At 46.6% G+C, this 16,875-nt stretch overlaps 1 protein-coding gene across 1 annotated transcript in view; it reads left to right on the top strand.

Moving 5' to 3' along the window:
* Positions 1-829: 829 nt before the first annotated feature.
* Positions 830-16,875, top strand: part of LOC147673086 (spindlin-W-like) — a 94,844-nt gene continuing 78,798 nt past the window's right edge. The window contains exon 1 of the mRNA XM_086946777.1: positions 830-850. The gene's annotated coding sequence lies outside the window, so the exon portion shown is untranslated. The remainder of the gene's footprint in view (positions 851-16,875) is intronic.

Below are 16,875 nucleotides of genomic sequence, written 5' to 3'. Positions count from 1 at the left end.
ATTTACTTTTAATTATCCAGAGTGCCTGTCACCTCTCGCTACAGTTTTGGGAAGCGTACTGATGCATCGTGCCACAATTAAGATTCTATGCACATCATTAATACTTAAGGATTTCACACAAACAGTTTTGTTTTGAAGACTTTGCTTCAATATTGCGCACTTATTTTGGATTTGACTGGCTGTGAAACAAAGGAGAAACTGAGACTTTGCACACTTGTTGATATTCAACTGTCAACTGCCGCGCTTACCGTTTCTTCCCCGCGCTGCCATCATCACTCGCGCATTCTTTCCTTCACTCGCGCTGCTCTCCTTGTTTGCGCTCTCCGTGACAACGGAATCTCTTCTTGCTCCTCTATGGGTCTGTGACGTGTGTAGTTATGTCATCACGTCACGCACGTGAACACGAGCACGGCCATCTTGGATACCATGGCAACATAGTCACAACTTAACAACGGAGCTAGCGAAGTGATCCGAAATCGATCCAGAGGATTAATTAAGTAAAATAAGTTTTTACTATTCTTTGGATTCTAAACTTTTTCTGCAAAAACGTCGTTGCTCGGTGTATTACTTCAGTGATACACACACTTTGTGATTATTCATCGATAATTTGTGCATTTCAGTGATGCACACACTTGATGATTGTTTTTACCATTCATTTGTGTATTTCAGTGATATACAACTTTTTGTTTATTCTATGATTATTTGTTCTAGTGTTTAACATACTTTTTCTGCTTGTAGGGTGAATTAACACATTTATTGCAATTTTTTACTCTATGTTGTTAACTGTTACAGCATTGGAAACTGTCTTCAACTTCCATGACCCAACCTCCAGCCTTCCTCTGTAAAAAAGGTGAGCCTTTACTTCCATGGAAAATATGAAAGAACTTATTTGACTCTTATTTAGTGGCAATTGGTTGTGAAAGATTTTCTGCAGTCAGGAAGCAAGCTATACTTCTTCACAATCTGGGGGTGGAAGGTCGTAATATTTATGACAGTATTGATGAAATCCCGATTGGTGAAGGTTCTGGTGAACCTTCCGACGTTTTTGAAATGTCGTTAAAAATGTTGGAGAATTATTTTGGTCCAAGGATTAACGTTGTCCTTGAACGTCACAAATTTTTTATGAGGACACAAGAGTCTAATGAGAAAATTGGGAACTATGTAACTTCTTTAAAAACATTAGCACGGACCTGTGAATTTGGGGAACTTATTGAATCCTTGATTCGGGATCAACTTGTGAAGTGCAATAATAATCCCAGAGTGCAAGAAAAGCTCTTATCAAAAAATCCTTCATTGAGAGAAGCCATTTCTATTGTGGAAGGCATTGAAAATACTTCAGGATGGGCAAAGGAAATGAAGGAACATAAGAATTTCACAAACTGCTCTCCTACTCCCAGCAATATTCATGACGTTTCCAGTAGTTCCCAACCAATTAGTGTGGGAGTTTCTACTAATATCCAAACAAGGGCAATTGGGGAAAATATTTGTAAAGTTCTTCAGCATCCAAGACCAAGAGTTCAAATTGATCGTAGCAAGATAAAATGGTATCGTTGTGTGAGTTTCACCCACTCATCCAATTGTCCTAATTGGTATGCCAGATCAGCAACGTGTCCTAAATGTGGTATAAAAGGGCATTATGCTAGAACTTGCAGGTCGGCCGGAAAAGTCCAGTGTATTGAAAATGTTGAAGTGGTATCTGTGAATCCAAGGCTGGTTATATCCAGTGTGAGAAGTGATGGAGTGATTGATGCTGATCCTATTACCATGCCTGAATGCAACACTGAGATTAGGGGTGAAAATTTTGTGGTATTAGCAGATTCGGGTTCTCCCTTCACTATGATTGGGAATGAAATCTTGAACAAAACCTTTCCCAATGTACAATTGCTTGAACTGGACATTAACCCTGTCAGTTATGGTGGTTCTCACATTGATGTATCTGGGTATACTGTTATGAGAATACATTTCAAAGGTTGTGAGACTGTTGGTAAGATTTATGTTGCTCACAGAGGAGATCATCTATTATTATTATTATTATTATTTGTGGGTTTGTAATGCGCTAGAATCGACTCCCGAAGGAGTATCTCTGCGCAGTAGACCACTGGGGAACTCGTCCTGGCTTTCCCTGTGAGATGGTCCCTACTGGGTATCTCCAAGGTGAAACCAGGTATCCCCGGCGTATGTGGGGGGCCGTTGTGGAGATGAGACAAGCTAATGCCCAGAGTTGCCGAGCATGATCGCTGGTTAGAGTAGGCACCGAGGTGAGAGAATTATCGAGTCCGCTGACCCTGGTCCACGACCCTGCCGCGTCAGGAATTGAACCCTGGTCCCGGGCCATCCTCTGCTCCCGGGTATGCCGCATCTAACCAGTGAGCCGCACCACAGGATGGAGACATCAGAGAGATTTGGATATCATTCTCAATCCCAATGCTCTCAAACCATCTGATCAAGTCATGTTAATCGATCAAGTCTCTTCCTCTAACAAGTTCTTTGATGAATTTCCACAAGTATTTTCAGACAAACTTGGGTTGCTAAAAGATTTGAGCATCGCATCATCCAAAAAAAAAATGATGTACCATTTGTATATAAAGTCAGGAAGGTCCCTAATATGATGTTGGCTCCTCTCAAAGCTGAACTTAACATGCTGAAAGAGTTGAACATAATTGAGGAGATTGACTCTTCGGAATGGTTGGCCCCTGTGGTTTTGGCCCCAAAGGATGGTGGGAAGAGTATCCGCATGTGTGTGGATCTCAGGGGGTTGATAAATGGATATGGGTAGATCGCCAGCCTCTACCGAATATTTCTGAATCTATCACAATGCTATCTGGAGCCAGAGTCTTTTGTGTACTTGATTTGTCTTCGGCATATCATCAGGTGCCTCTTCATCAAGATTTAAAGCATCTGTCGTCCTTCGTCACACCGCTAGGGGCATTTTGCTTTGTCAGAAGGCCTTTTGGGCTGGCGTCGGCCGCAGCATGTTTTCAAAGGATTATGAAGATGGTAGTTGGTGAGATGTCCAATGTTATCTCCTTCCAGGATGACATTTTGGTTTATGGCAAGGATTAGAGTGAACATGACTCTATTTTGAGAAAAGTCTTGGAGAAGTTGGCCAAGAAGGGCCTGACAGTGAACAGAGCTAAATGCAAAATTGGAGTGTCTTCGGTGACTGTTGGACCCGGCCTCGTGGCGTGGTCCCACTCCTCCCGCATGGCGGGCCCCGGACTACCTCGACCCCTGTTCCCCGGCCGAGAGCAGCACCATCCACCCTACACGAGAGCCGCCCCTCCGGGCAGCCACCAACTCTCCCCCGTTGGAACTCGGCAAACCCCCCTCAACACCCTCGGCTGGTCCGAACCCTATCCCGGACCACCATCTCAAACCCAGACTCCATCTTGGGCCCTCCACGACCAGGCCTTGTGGCCTCGGCCCGACCCCAGCCGCAGACCCAGCGAAGCCCCGACATCGAGGCACCACGATCCGACCAGGGGGTAAAGAGGCCACTTGACGGATCAATGGGGGAAAGAGTTTTGATGGTCCTCCAACCGTCCCCCGACGCCTGGTTTCGATCCCCCCCAGCCTCCCTGGGCGCTGGCTCCACCCCCCTGCTGGGTGTCTGGACACGCTCATCCCGGCCCCTCCGACCTCCAGGTGCGAGGGTCCGGACATCAAAGGACGCCAGACCTATAACTGGGGCAGCTCCGGAGCAGGTCGGCAGTTGTATCCTGGAGTCGAGAGACACCGAGACGAACTCATCCGCGTGGAACCCGTAACCACCTTGGAGCCCTGCTGGCGCTGCCGCGGCTCATCTTCGCCGAACTATCCTTGGAGCCCTGTTGGCGCTGCCGCGGCCCATCTTCGTGAAACCATCTTTGGAGCCCTGCTGGCGCTGTCGCGGCCCATCTTCGTGAAACCATCTCTGGAGACCTGCTGGCGCTGCCGCTGCCCATCTTCGTGAAACCATCTCTGGAGCCCTGCTGGCGCTGCCGCGGCCCATCTTCGTGAAACCATCTTTGGAGCCCTGCTGGCGCTGCCGCGGCCTATCTTCGTGAAACCATCTCTGGAGCCCTGCTGGCGCTGCCGCGGCCCATACCGAAGGACCCCTCAGCTCGAGGATTGAGAGCTGAGTGCAGGGTATCCCTGTACCAGGCTGGTACCAAGACTGTCCCGCTACCCCCTTCCCTCAGAGACTAAACCTAAAAGGATCCCTGGATCCAGTTACACCTGTATCGTTACGATAACCTGCCTTAAAGTATTGATAAAAACGTTGAGAACCTATCTTTCAAGTCAAGTCAAGTCGAAATTTATATAGCGCACTACATACCCAGAGGGTCTCACGGCGCTTGAGGAAGGGGGGGAGGTTTACTTATCGAATATCCAGGTTTTGAGCTGTTTTCTGAAGGCTAGGTGGTTTTGAGTAAGGCGAAGGTGGATGGGAAGGGAATTCCAGGTATTGGCAGCTAAGTAAGAGAAGGATCTTCCCCCCATGGTGGCTTTGTGGATGCGCGGCACAGCGGCGAGGGCTTGGTTGGACGAGCGCAACTGGCGGGTGGGGGTGTAAAAGGAAAGGCGCGTGTTGAGACAATCAGGTCCAAGTTCGTATAGGGCTTTGTGTGCGTGGGTGAGGAGACGGAACGTTATCCTCTTGTTGACGGGAAGCCAGTGAAGGTCTTTCAGGTGACTGGAAATGTGGTCTGTGCGGGGGATGTCAAGTATGAGTCTGGCTGAAGCATTTTGGATGCGTTGGAGTTTTTTCTGCAGTTTTGCGGTGGTACCGGCGTAGAGGGTGTTTCCGTAGTCCAGACGGCTAGTAACCAGTGCGTGGGTGACTGTTTTTCTTGTTTCGGTGGGGATCCAGCGAAATGTTTTTTTGAGCATGCGTAGGATGTTGAAGCATGAAGAAGAGACGGCGTTGACTTGTCTGGTCATCGAGAGTGAGGAGTCCAGGATGATGCCCAGGTTCTGTGCGTGGTCCGTCGGTGTGGGGGCTTTTCCTAGTGCCGTTGGCCACCAAGAGTCGTCCCAGGCGGAGGGGGGTGAGCCTAGGATAAGGACTTCCGTTTTGTCCGTGTTCAGTTTAAGACGGCTTTGCTTCATCCACTCGGCTACTTCTTTCATCCCATCATGTAGGTTGGTTTTGGCGGAGATTGGGTCTTTGGTGAGTGAGAGGATCAGCTGAGTGTCATCAGCGTAGGAGATGATGTTGAGGTTGTGTTGACGCGCGATGGTTGCGAGGGGGCTCATGTAGACGTTGAAGAGGGTGGGGCTGAGTGATGATCCTTGCGGGACGCCGCAGATGACTTCGGTGGCCTCTGACTTAAAAGGGGGGAGGTGGACTCTCTGAGTTCTTCCAGCGAGGAACGAGATGATCCAGTCTAATACTTTTCCTTGAATTCCGATGTTTCTGAGGCGTTGTATCAGGGTGCTATGGCAGACTGTGTAGAAGGCTGCAGAGAGGTCAAGGAGGATGAGGGCGACTGTGTCTCCGTTGTCCAGTAGTGTTTGAATGTCATCTGTTGCTGCGATGAGGGCGGTCTCAGTGCTATGTTTGGCGCGGAATCCAGACTGTGAGGAGTCGAGTGATTTGTTGGTTTCGAGGAAGGCGGCGAGCTGATTGTTGACGGCTTTCTCAATGACTTTGGCAGGGAATGGGAGGAGCGAGATGGGGCGGTAATTTTTGAGTTCGGTGGGGTCAGCTGTGGGCTTCTTCAGAAGGGCGCTGAGTTAGGCGTGTTTCCAGCTTTCTGGGAATGTGGCGGAGTTGAGGGAGCAGTTGATGACGTCTCGGAGATGGGGTGCGATAATGGAGTTTGCTTTGTTGAAGATGTGATGGGGGCATGGGTCTGTAGGGGATCCTGAGTGGATGGAGTTCATTAGGCGAATGGTGTCTTCTGTGGTGATTGGGTTCCAGTCGAAAAGGTTATTCGGAGGAGTTACAGGTTCGGAGGTAGGTGAGGTTGACTGGTTTACGGGTTGGTTGTCGAAGCTGTTATGAATGTCGGCGATTTGTTCATGGAAGAATGAGGCGAGGGAGTCGCAGAGGACTTGAGAGGGGGTGATGTCGTTTGAGCTGGCTGTGGGGTTGGTGAATTCTTTGATGATGTTGAAAAGTTCCTTGCTGTTGTGGGCGTTGTTGTCTAGTTGGTCTTTGAGTGCTGATTTCTTGGCTGACCGGATTAGTTGGTGGTGTTTGCGGGTGGCGTTTTTGAAGGCGGCTTGGGTGGTAGTGTTTGGGTCTTTTTTCTACGTTTTCTCAAGGGAACGACAAAGCTTCTTGGATTTTTTGAGGTCATCGTTGAACCAGGGGGCATTCTCGCTGCCTTGTTTGATTTAATGTTTTTTCAAGGGAACTAGTTTGTCGGCGGTTTGGGTTAACCATTGTGTGAGGTTGATGGCGGCTTGGTTAGGGTTCGTTGAGTAGGCCGGGGGTTTTTGAAGCAGTGATGTGGAGATCTGGTCGACAGTGATTTTGTTCCAATTTCTTCGCAGAGTTGGTTGAGGGTGGTTGTGGATCGTGGTCTTATTGTAAATCAGGTGGATGCAACTGTGGTCCGTCCAGTGGAGGGGTGTGGTGTGCGTGAAGGAGATATGCTTGCTGGAAGTGAAGATAGGGTCGAGTGCGTGTCCTGCATAGTGTGTGGGGGTGTTAACAAGTTGTTTGAGTCCGAGATTGGCGAGGTTGTCCAGGAGGGTGGTAGTGTTACTGTTGTTGCTCTTTTCCAGGTGGAAATTGAGGTCTCCCAGTAGAATGTATTCTTCTGAGGGGAGGGCGTGTGGGGTGATGAAGTCAGTGATGTCTTCGCTGAATTTTGTACGGGGTCCTGGTGGCCTGTGTGTGGTCCTTTGTGTGGTGTCCATCTGTAGGGGGGTGATTGCTCGTCTGTACGATCCTAGGAGAGGAACCTCGCCAGGAGGCCTCTCGACTTCGCTCGGCCAGCCCTAAGATCCCCTTTCCAACAGTGACTTACCTAGGTCACGTGATTTCGAGTGAGGGGATCCAACCAAAAATTGAGTTAGCTAAAAGCATTGTAGATGCGCCCACACCATGTGATAAGGATCAGGTCAGATCTTTTCTTGGATTGGCTGAATTTTATGCTAAGTTTATCAAAGGTTTTACATCCGTAGTTGAACCAATTAGGATTCTCTTGAAGAAGGGTTCCCGCTTTGAATGGAATGATGAATGTAAGAACGCTTTCTTGCTTGTTAAGAAAACAATCAGTCATTTACCCAGTCTTGGTCATTTTGACACAAAAAAGAAAACCTTTTTAACCACTGATGCAAGTTTATACGGTTTGGGTGCTGTTCTGACTCAAAGTGATGCTGGGGAAGAGAAAGTTGTGGCATTTTCTTCAAGGGCATTGAAAAAGTCTGAAGAACAATATTCATGCATAGAAAGAGATGCTCTTGCAATTGTTTGGGCTGTCAAGCATTTTAAGTTTTATCTCTGGGGTATTCCCTTCATTGTGAGGTCAGATCATCGACCCCTAGTACAGGTCTTTTCTTGTATGGAGAGCGAAAGGTTAACCCCAAGACTAAAACGTTGAAGTGAAGGGCTGGAGGAGTTTAATTTTCAAGGGCAATACTTACCAGGCTCCTCTATTAAAGCTGCCGATTGTCTTTCCAGGTTACCCGTACAAAATCAAGATGACCATATGGATGTTGGCTGTATCAGTGTTTCTTGGGTCAGGGAAACTGCTGTTTCTCTTGAAGAATGGGAGGCAGCTAATTCTCAGGATCAAATATTTCCTCTTGTGAAGGATTTGATTATAAGAGGTTGGCCTGCACGCAGCAAAGGCATTGATTCTGATCTCATGCCTTTCTGGTCTGTGAAAGATGAATTGACTGTAATTGATGATGTCTTAATGAGGAGATAGATTAGTTCCTTCTTTAATTTTGAGACCTAAACTGATCAATCATGCCCATGATGGACACCTGGGAAGGAGTCTCACTAAATCACGTTTGCGAGAGAGGTATTGGTGGCCTAATATGGACCATCAAGTGGAGAGTGTAGTCAAAGATTGTTATCAGTGTTCTACCAATGACAAATCTAAGGTAGTTAGCAAAGTACCCTTGTCACCAGTTGATGTTCCCAGTCAACCCTGGTCAAAGTTACGTCTAGATATAATGGGCTCTTTTGATTTGATGTTACCTTCTGATAGGTTTGTAATTCTTTTGGTAGACTACACATCTAAGTGGGTCTCCACCAAGTGTGTGAGTTCTTTCAACACTAAAGTTGTTTTGGAATTTCTTAAGGATCAGTTTGCATGTGAAGGTATTCCTAAGTGTGTCATTACAGATAATGGTGTGCAGTTTATTTCCAGTGATATCAAAAATTTCCTGGATGACTTTGGGATTTTGCATCTTAAAACTGCACTTTACTCTCCTCAGGCTAATGGTCTTGCTGAACGCATGAACCGCGTGGTTAAAGGGTGTGTTCAAAGATCTTTGGATACTAAGACTTCTCTTAAAGATGTTTTGCGTGACACGTGGTGGGCTCATCGCACCATGGTTAATCATATTTTGAAGAACTCTCCTTTTTTTCTATTGAGGGGCAGGCGAGCTCATTCTAAGTTAAACCCTACATGGCTTTCTGCTCACAATGTTGTTCCTTTGGAAAAAGAAGAGGTGGAGTCTAGAATTCACTCTTATCAAAAGAAATATAAGGAACGTTATGATTTGAAAAATTCTACAAGATGCAGATTGTGGAGCATTGGTGAATGGGTTCTGGTGAAAAAAACAAGGTTCCATTAGAAAGGTATTAGTGAATGTATGGGTCCTTTTTAAATCATTGCCATACACAGAAACGTTGTTACCATGCAAAATGGTAGTAAATGGAGCATGTCTAGACTTGTGAAATTCTCTGACGTTAAACCTCCTTCATCACCTTGTTTTGATTGTGCTTCATCTGATTGCTTTTCTTTTAATTCAGGTGAAGTTCAATCAAACAGGTTTCCACAGAGACTTCATCGCGCTCCTGCACGTTTTAAATATTTTGTTTAAATAACATTTTTTGTACTTTGAGCACTGTTGTTGCCAATGTCCATTCTTTTACATTTTAGCTTTACGTGTTTTCTTTCTTTTATTTTTTGAGGGTTTTTCCTTAGTATATAGGATGTGTTGTAAGGCTCATAAGATGTTTAGAGTTCTATTTTTTCCAATGTTCTATGACCCTGCATTCCATTCTCCATGGTGATGTCTCTCTGAGACAGATTGAGACTGGACTCTGGAAAGGCAGGAAGCGTCTGTTGGTGGTGTCTACAAAATAAACCTTCTTCAAACTTTTCCAGTGTATATCTTATTTAACAGCAGTCCAACTACAAAGGAGTGGGGCAGAGCTTTAGTCCATGGTACACTGCAGAGACAGGGAGACGCCAGCCCCATAATACTTCATGAGCTGGTTAATATAATTAACTACTCTGTAATTGAAGCAATACGGTTACACAAAAGCCTCTGTCCCGTCTCTGCCACAGTATGCCACCTCTGACCATTGGTTACTGGGAGAAAAGGCTCTGACGTGACCAAGCATATACCACAATCAGAACTGAGAGGTTGTGATGTCACAATCACTTGTGCTGCCTCAGCCCTCTAGCGGAGTTCCTTGCCTAGCAACACTGTCATTCGGCTCTCTCGCCCTCCCAGTATTCAATCAATTGCTAATATATTTATAATTTTCGAATATATTGAACTGCCAGCCTTCGTTTTGAAATCATATTGTCATGCTGAGTTTCTAGGCCTTTCACCTGTGTATATATATTTTTCTCTTTTGGTGTTTATTCCACAGTATTGTTATTTTGCTACAGTTAAGAATGTACGTTTTTGTAAACAAACTATAAATGATCTCTTTTTTACTTAAAGAGTACAAATAAAAAGTAGAAAAATAGGATCTAAATAAGTTCATGTTTATCTGTTGAATATAAGTCTAGACATTATGTCTGTGTATATAGATGTCTTTGCTTCTTAGTTCTTCCAGGACTCTTGGTGAGCATTTGTGAGATTGTGAGAGTTTCCGCAGACTAAATAAATAAATATATACATGTATATATATATATATATATATATATATATATATATATATATATATATATATGTGAAAAAAGTAGGAGGGAACTCTGGGTAGTTCCCAAGTTTAGGTGGAAGGCAGCTCCTGTATAGAGCACCCTCAACACCAGCGACACTCTAAATTTGCTCACCTCAAATGTCTGCTTTTCTATCAAAGTTTTTAAGCATAGGACTAGCACAGTGCTATCCACACCGAGATAGAAATGGACAAAGTCTTTTGCCATTTGTACAGCAAAGTCTTTAAGCATAAGATTAGCACAGTGCTATTCACGCCGAGCTGTAAAATGACAAAAGCCATTTACCACTCGAGGCACAATATTACAGCTTTGGATTGGTAAAATACCATCCAAGCCAACCTGAAATTAATAAAAGCAACCCCTGACACGTGTTTCGCTCTCATTACAGCTCTTCAGAGAGGTTTAGCTTTGTATATATAGTCTCTTTCGCTTGTCCTATTGACTTTCATCTGTGTACTCTGTTCTGAGATACTTTGGTTTCTTTGGAGACAGCTTGATGCTTCCTCCCACCATCTAGCCAGGGCTAGATTAACCATTAAGCAAAATAAGCAAGTGTTTAGGGCATCAAGGGAAGTATGGGGGGCCACCACAGAACTTTTTCATTGCCGGATTTATCTTGAACCATATGGTGCAAAACTGCAAATGGTGCAGCTGAACATTATTTTCCATCTTACTGTAAGTTTTGTTTCATTTCGTAAAGAAAAGCGGAGTTGAAAAGACGCAGTTATTACTTGAACAGGTGAGGCCAAGCAGTAGTCTAACACACTGTGGTATCTAGGTTTAGGTGCTATGTATCTTCTCCACTTAGCGGTCTTGCTGCTCAGCCAGTGTGGATGAATAGTGGAATGTTGGTATGTGAGATGTAATGATAGAATGTGGTGGATGCCTGGTGGATGGATGACAGTTGAGAGATTGGGCTGAGCAGCAAGGGAGCTGCTCCTGGTGGGGCTCTCTATATCCCTCCCTTAAGACCTGATTCTTAAGGGGGGTTGCTGCCATAATCCTGAACTGAAATTGGAGACTGTCACTGCCCGTTCGACAGATACCTGGGCCACACGCCACACGCCGAGTTACCGCCGCCGCCGCGCCTGGAGACATCAGCGGCAGCAGAGCAGACTCGCTTTCCCAGGGGGCCTTGCTTCGGTGCACGCAGTGCGCGTCATCACCTTGCGCCAGCAGGTGCTTGAAAAGCCCGGGTCCTCCCGCAACGCGGGACGCCCGGACGAAGCCCGGACAAAGGGCGGACAGTCTTAGACAGTCCGTGACTGTCCGTGACTGGACTGGGCCAGGAACTTTGCTTTTCTACTGCGGGCCTGTCACTCCATCGTCGCTTACCTTCAGGTACTGTGTGTGTGGGTCGCTGACTTATTGATCGCACTTGTGAAATATTGCTATATGAAATAGCGCCCAGAATGTCTAAACAAAAAGCCTTACCTGCACCCAGTAACACCATGGATAATTATTTGGTCCAGGTTGTTGCTAAAAGAAATAATGACAGAAGGTCTTCCCTGGGTCTGACCCATTCTGCTATCACCGATTCAGCGGAACAAATTCCAGATAATCTATTGGAGTTGGATTATACCAACGAAATTTCTGCATCCACCCACCCTACTTCTGATAGTCCCATGCAGAATGCTCCAGTTATTGCAAATGTGGATAATAATGGCGAGGTTGATTCTGAAGTTATTGACATAGAAACTGCTGAGAATGAATCCCTTCCACCAGCGCCCGTGCCAGCACCCAGAGTGACCAGAGGGAACACTAAAAACCAGCCAAAACGAGTGGGTTTGCGCTCCAGCAGAAAGAGACCAGCCACCCCACCTAGGAAAAACGATATAGATGATCCTGGGTGTGATGATGAGGGTATCCTGCTGAGGGATGAAGCCCAACTCAAGAGACTAGCGAGCATGTTGGACTCAAAAATAAGGGGGATTATCAAGCCATTGATTGACAAGATTGATCGTCTAACAGACAAGGTCAACAGATTAGAGGGACTTCTAAAGAACACCTGTGATAGTATAGGTGACTTACCAAACCAGGTGCTAAGTAAAATCGACCACCATGGAAAAATGGAAGGGGTTGTGGAGGGGGGAGCTGAGATGCAAGACACGAATCCTCCCATCATCTCACATTTATCCTCAAGAGTGACTGATTAACCTACAGAGGGTCTTCAATCTAGACCAGAGGGACGTAATGTCTCTAGCTTAGAACCTGGCCCGGTGGAGCTAATAGTTGAGGCGTCCCCCCTGGTGCTGGTTCTGGCCAATGTGCCACCTTTGAAACAAGGGCAGATAGAATCACCCCAATCCTTACTAAGCAAAGCATTCCACTGGTTGTCTAATAATATGTCCATGTTGCCGTGGGATAAGCAACAGCTCTCAGACGAATTAGTCTAAGCTAGAAGAGTTGAATGGATAGGGAACAGCCAGAAAAGATTTGCTGGTGACTGTGTGGTACTGAATTTTATAGGGCCCGATGTACTGCCCAACATCTTACATAATCTGTTTCCCTCACAACATAGAACTGCAGAAATAATCCCACTCACCCTTGATTTTTTCTACAGTAGAAGGGGAATTATTGCAAACCCAGGAGTGCTAAGGACCAAATGGCCTGTTGTACCAAAGAGAAAGGCAAGGGGTGGTCAAAGTAGTGAATGGGGTTTGCACCTTGTAAATAGATATGAAGCCTTGTCCAATTTGAATGAGTGTGATTGACTCGAATGTAGCACACTTACGGATGGAAACAACCTCAAGGTGACCAATAGCCCAAGTATTGTTAAAAGTAAGCATTCACTGACCTCGTTATCAGTAGAAAATAATAGGGGACTCATGGATACTTTTACCAGGGGAGGGGGGACGGATGTCCCTGAAAGGCATATAGAACATGGCTCTGAGAAGGATACTGGCTTGGCATCTGGGTCCCAAATATTTGATTCCCTAAGTACCCCCTCAGTAATAGTGCCCGCACACCTACCCCCTTATTTCGAGAATTCAGCAAAATCTTCCTGTATAGGACAGGAAGGCCTAAACACTGATAAATCCAAGCTCACCTTTATCTCTTGGAATCTTGCTGGTGTAGCAAACAAATTGCTCTCTCCTGAATGGTGTGATTTTATCGACCAGCATGATATTATATTACTACAGGAAACCTGGTCCTTGACACCAGTCTATCACCAGGGATATATACATTTTTATATTCCGGCCATAAAAAATCCAAAAGGACGCCCATCAGGCGGCTTGTTGATTTGGATCCGCCAATCATTACACTGTACTATAGAACAAAGATCCATGGCAACACATGATATACTGGCAGTAAACATAAAATAGGATAATGGTCAAGGGTTGGCTGTTTTCAATGTATATGCTAGGGGAGTGAAGGGGGGGGAAGTCCTCTGAAGTCATATCCATCCTTGACCAAGAGTTGGAAGCGTTGCCAATGGATTTATCCATTATTGTAGGGGGGGGGACTTTAATACCACCTTTGAACCTCTGGGAGAAGAAGATAAGTATCTTGCCCAGGAGGAAGACAGTAAATGGGGAATTCCCCAGCTTGAGGTGGCTACGATCAATAGATGGAGTGCTGTGGCTATCCAAACCAAAAGCCTATGTCTAGCAAGGTGCCTGAGAGCTGCAAACGGGCGTACACCGGCTGATCGCCAGGGGAGTAATACATTCGACAACGGAAGGGCATCCAGTAGAATAGATTACTTCTTGGTGGACATCAGGGCTTGGGGTAAACTGCTAGACATGACAGTGGTAAATAGGGTCGAAAGTGATCACAATCCTCTTTGTCTGGTTTTTCAATCTTACCAGTTGGTCATAGGAGTAAGCAATGAGGAAGGCATGGAGAGCCTAGACGTTGTATGCTCAAATAACCAACAACATCTAAAATGGGGGACGCTAGTAGAGGATCCTGAAAGGGTTGGTGAGCTTAAGAGAGTTGTACTAGAAGAAATAAACAATTTAAGACCACTTGCTAACAATCCTAACTTCCCAGAAATTTTGATATCAATCAATCAATCAATCACGGGCATTTATAGAGCGCACTACCTACCCGTAGGGTCTCGAGGCGCTATGGGGGGGGGGGGGGGTGCCGCTACTGCTCGAACAGCCAGGTCTTGAGCTTCTTCCTGAAGGAGAGGTGGTCTTGGGTCAGGCGCAGGTCGGCAGGGAGGGAGTTCCAGGTCTTGGCAGCCAGGTAGGAGAAGGACCTTCCTCCTGTGGTGGCTCTGCGGATGCGTGGGACGGCGGCGAGGGCGTGTCTGGCGGATCGGAGGTGGCGTTTGGGAGCGTAGAAGTTGATTCGGTTGTTGAGGTAGCTCGGGCCTTGGTCGAGGAGAGCTTTGTGTGCGTGGGTAAGGAGGCGGAAGGTGATTCTCTTGTTGACCGGGAGCCAGTGCAGGTCTCTTAGATGTCTGGAGATGTGGCTGTGTCGTGGGATGTCGAGGATGAGTCTGGCTGAGGCGTTCTGGATGCGCTGGAGTCTCTTCTGGATCTTGGCGGTGGTTCCGGCGTAGAGTGCGTTGCCGTAGTCCAGTCGGCTGGTGACGAGGGCCTGGGTGACGGTCTTCCTGGTCTCTGTGGGGATCCACCAGAAGATCTTACGAAGCATGCGCAGGATGTTGAAGCACGACGAGGAGACGGCGTTGACTTGCCTGGTCATGGAGAGAGAGGAGTCCAAGATGAAACCCAGGTTGCGTGCGTGGTCCGTCGGTTTGGGTGCGGTGCCCAGGGCGGGGGGCCACCAGGAGTCGTCCCAGGCGGAGGGCGAGGAGCCCAGGATGAGGACCTCCGTCTTATCTGTGTTCAGCTTCAGGCGGCTCGTCGTCATCCACTCGGCTACCTCTCTCATCCCTTCGTGCAGGTTGGCTCTGGCGGTGGCGGGGTCGTTGGTCAGGGAGAGGATCAGCTGGGTGTCGTCGGCGTAGGAGATTATGTTGAGGTTGTGTTGGCGTGCGATGGCCGCGAGGGGGCTCATGTAGACGTTGAAGAGAGTCGGGCTCAGTGAGGATCCTTGAGGGACGCCGCAGATGACTTTGGTGGCCTCTGACTTGTACGGTGGTAGGCGGACCTACCTGATAGAGGCCCATACTAAATTTTTTAGCAGACTGCAGGGATTCTTCCTAAAAAAAACAAAGTCAATAAGATTACGAAAAACCAACCAAAGCAGGGGTGGTATGACAAAAACTACAGAATAGCTCGCCAGAACCTGAGTAGTGCACTTAAGGCGGGGAACTCTGAAATAGTAAGGAAGGCTAGGGACTTATACAGAAATGCACTAAAACTAGCTAAGAGGCAGTGGGATGAGGAATACTGGGGCGAGTTGAAGCTTGCATGCGCGAACAAAAATCCAAAGCAATTTTGGGCCACCGTAAAATGGGACAGGGGTGGAATTGCTACCCCCCCACAAAGCCATGTCCCCAAAAATAAGTAGATCGAGTTTTTTAAGCCCCAATATGCTTGTAACCTGGCGCCAGAAAGCTATACTTTGCCACCAACCGTCTATTACAACCACCAAATATTTGACGTGAATGATGTTAGCACTGCTTTGGAGTGTGTGACAGGAGGGTGAGCGCCAGGTATGGATGGCATCCCTGCAGATGTCTTCTTAAGTGATCAAGAAACGTGGTGCCAGTATTTCGTATGGCTAGCCAATTCAGTGGCCTTAGGTGTAGAAGTACCTTCCTCTTGGAAGGGTGCGGAAATAATCCCAATATTTAAAAAAGGTGACAAATCACTCCCAAACAACTACAGACCCATCAGTCTCATAGACTCAGCACAAAAACTGATGGGCCGATTAGTGCAAAATAAGCTGCAAACATGGATAGCAGAGAATAACATCTTGTCCCCATTCCAAGCGGGTTTCCGCCCCCTAACTAGTTCCATCGATCAGGTCTTCTATTTTATTGCCCTGTACTGGAGGAATGTGACCTTGATAAACGGCCCTCTCTATGCTGTCTTTGTTGACTTGAAGTCCGCTTTTGACCTAGTTCCAAGACCAAAGCTATGGAGGGTCCTAGATGAAGCCGGTATAAGCCCATAACTCCTCACACTCCTGGTTCGCCTGCACGAAAATAATGATGCCAAAATCAGGTGGGGTGCCCAGGGCGAAGTAACGGAGCCCTTTCCTGTTGAGCGTGTGTAAGGCAAGGGTGCGTACTGGCCCCAACACTGTTTTCAATTTATATTAACGAAATAGTGGATTATCTAAAAAGAACTCCGACAGATGCTCCATTACTGGCTGGTGCCCACGTGCCAGTACTCATGTTTGCGGACGACACGTTAATACTCTCCCGCACTCCAAGCGGCTTGCAAAAGGCAATCAATGCTTTTGGTGAGTTCTGTGAGATTCGTGGCCTAGAACTGAACACTTCCAAGACAAAATTCATGTGCATGAACCAAAGGTCGACATACAAAGGTGTAATTACATATAATGGCATCCCTTTAGAACAGGTAGAGGCTTTTACCTACTTAGGTATAACACTCCAGGGCAACATGAGATGGGATACTCATGTTGATACGGCAGTTCTAAAGTTTAATCAGCTAGCAGGCGTAGTAGCACTTAATCATCGAACCTCACTGACTAGACCAGTGAACTGTGCCCTTGGGATCTATAACATGAAGGTAATTAGCGCTTCCTTTTATGGTGCAGAATTATGGGGATTTACTAACCTAAAAAAATCTGTCACGAGCAGAGAATAGGTTTTTACGGCGGTTAGTAATGGCCCCACAAAGTACCCCGATTATACCTTTATTGTATGACCTGGGAAGGAAAAGTGTAGAGGACCTAGCTCGCCTGCGCCCCC

This window comes from Lissotriton vulgaris, chromosome 12 (assembly GCF_964263255.1).
Source record: "Lissotriton vulgaris chromosome 12, aLisVul1.2, whole genome shotgun sequence".
In the NCBI taxonomy this organism is placed as follows: Eukaryota; Metazoa; Chordata; class Amphibia; order Caudata; family Salamandridae; genus Lissotriton; species Lissotriton vulgaris.
The sequence above is the reverse complement of the archived record's forward strand: the minus strand, read 5'-3'. Positions and strand labels throughout refer to the sequence as shown.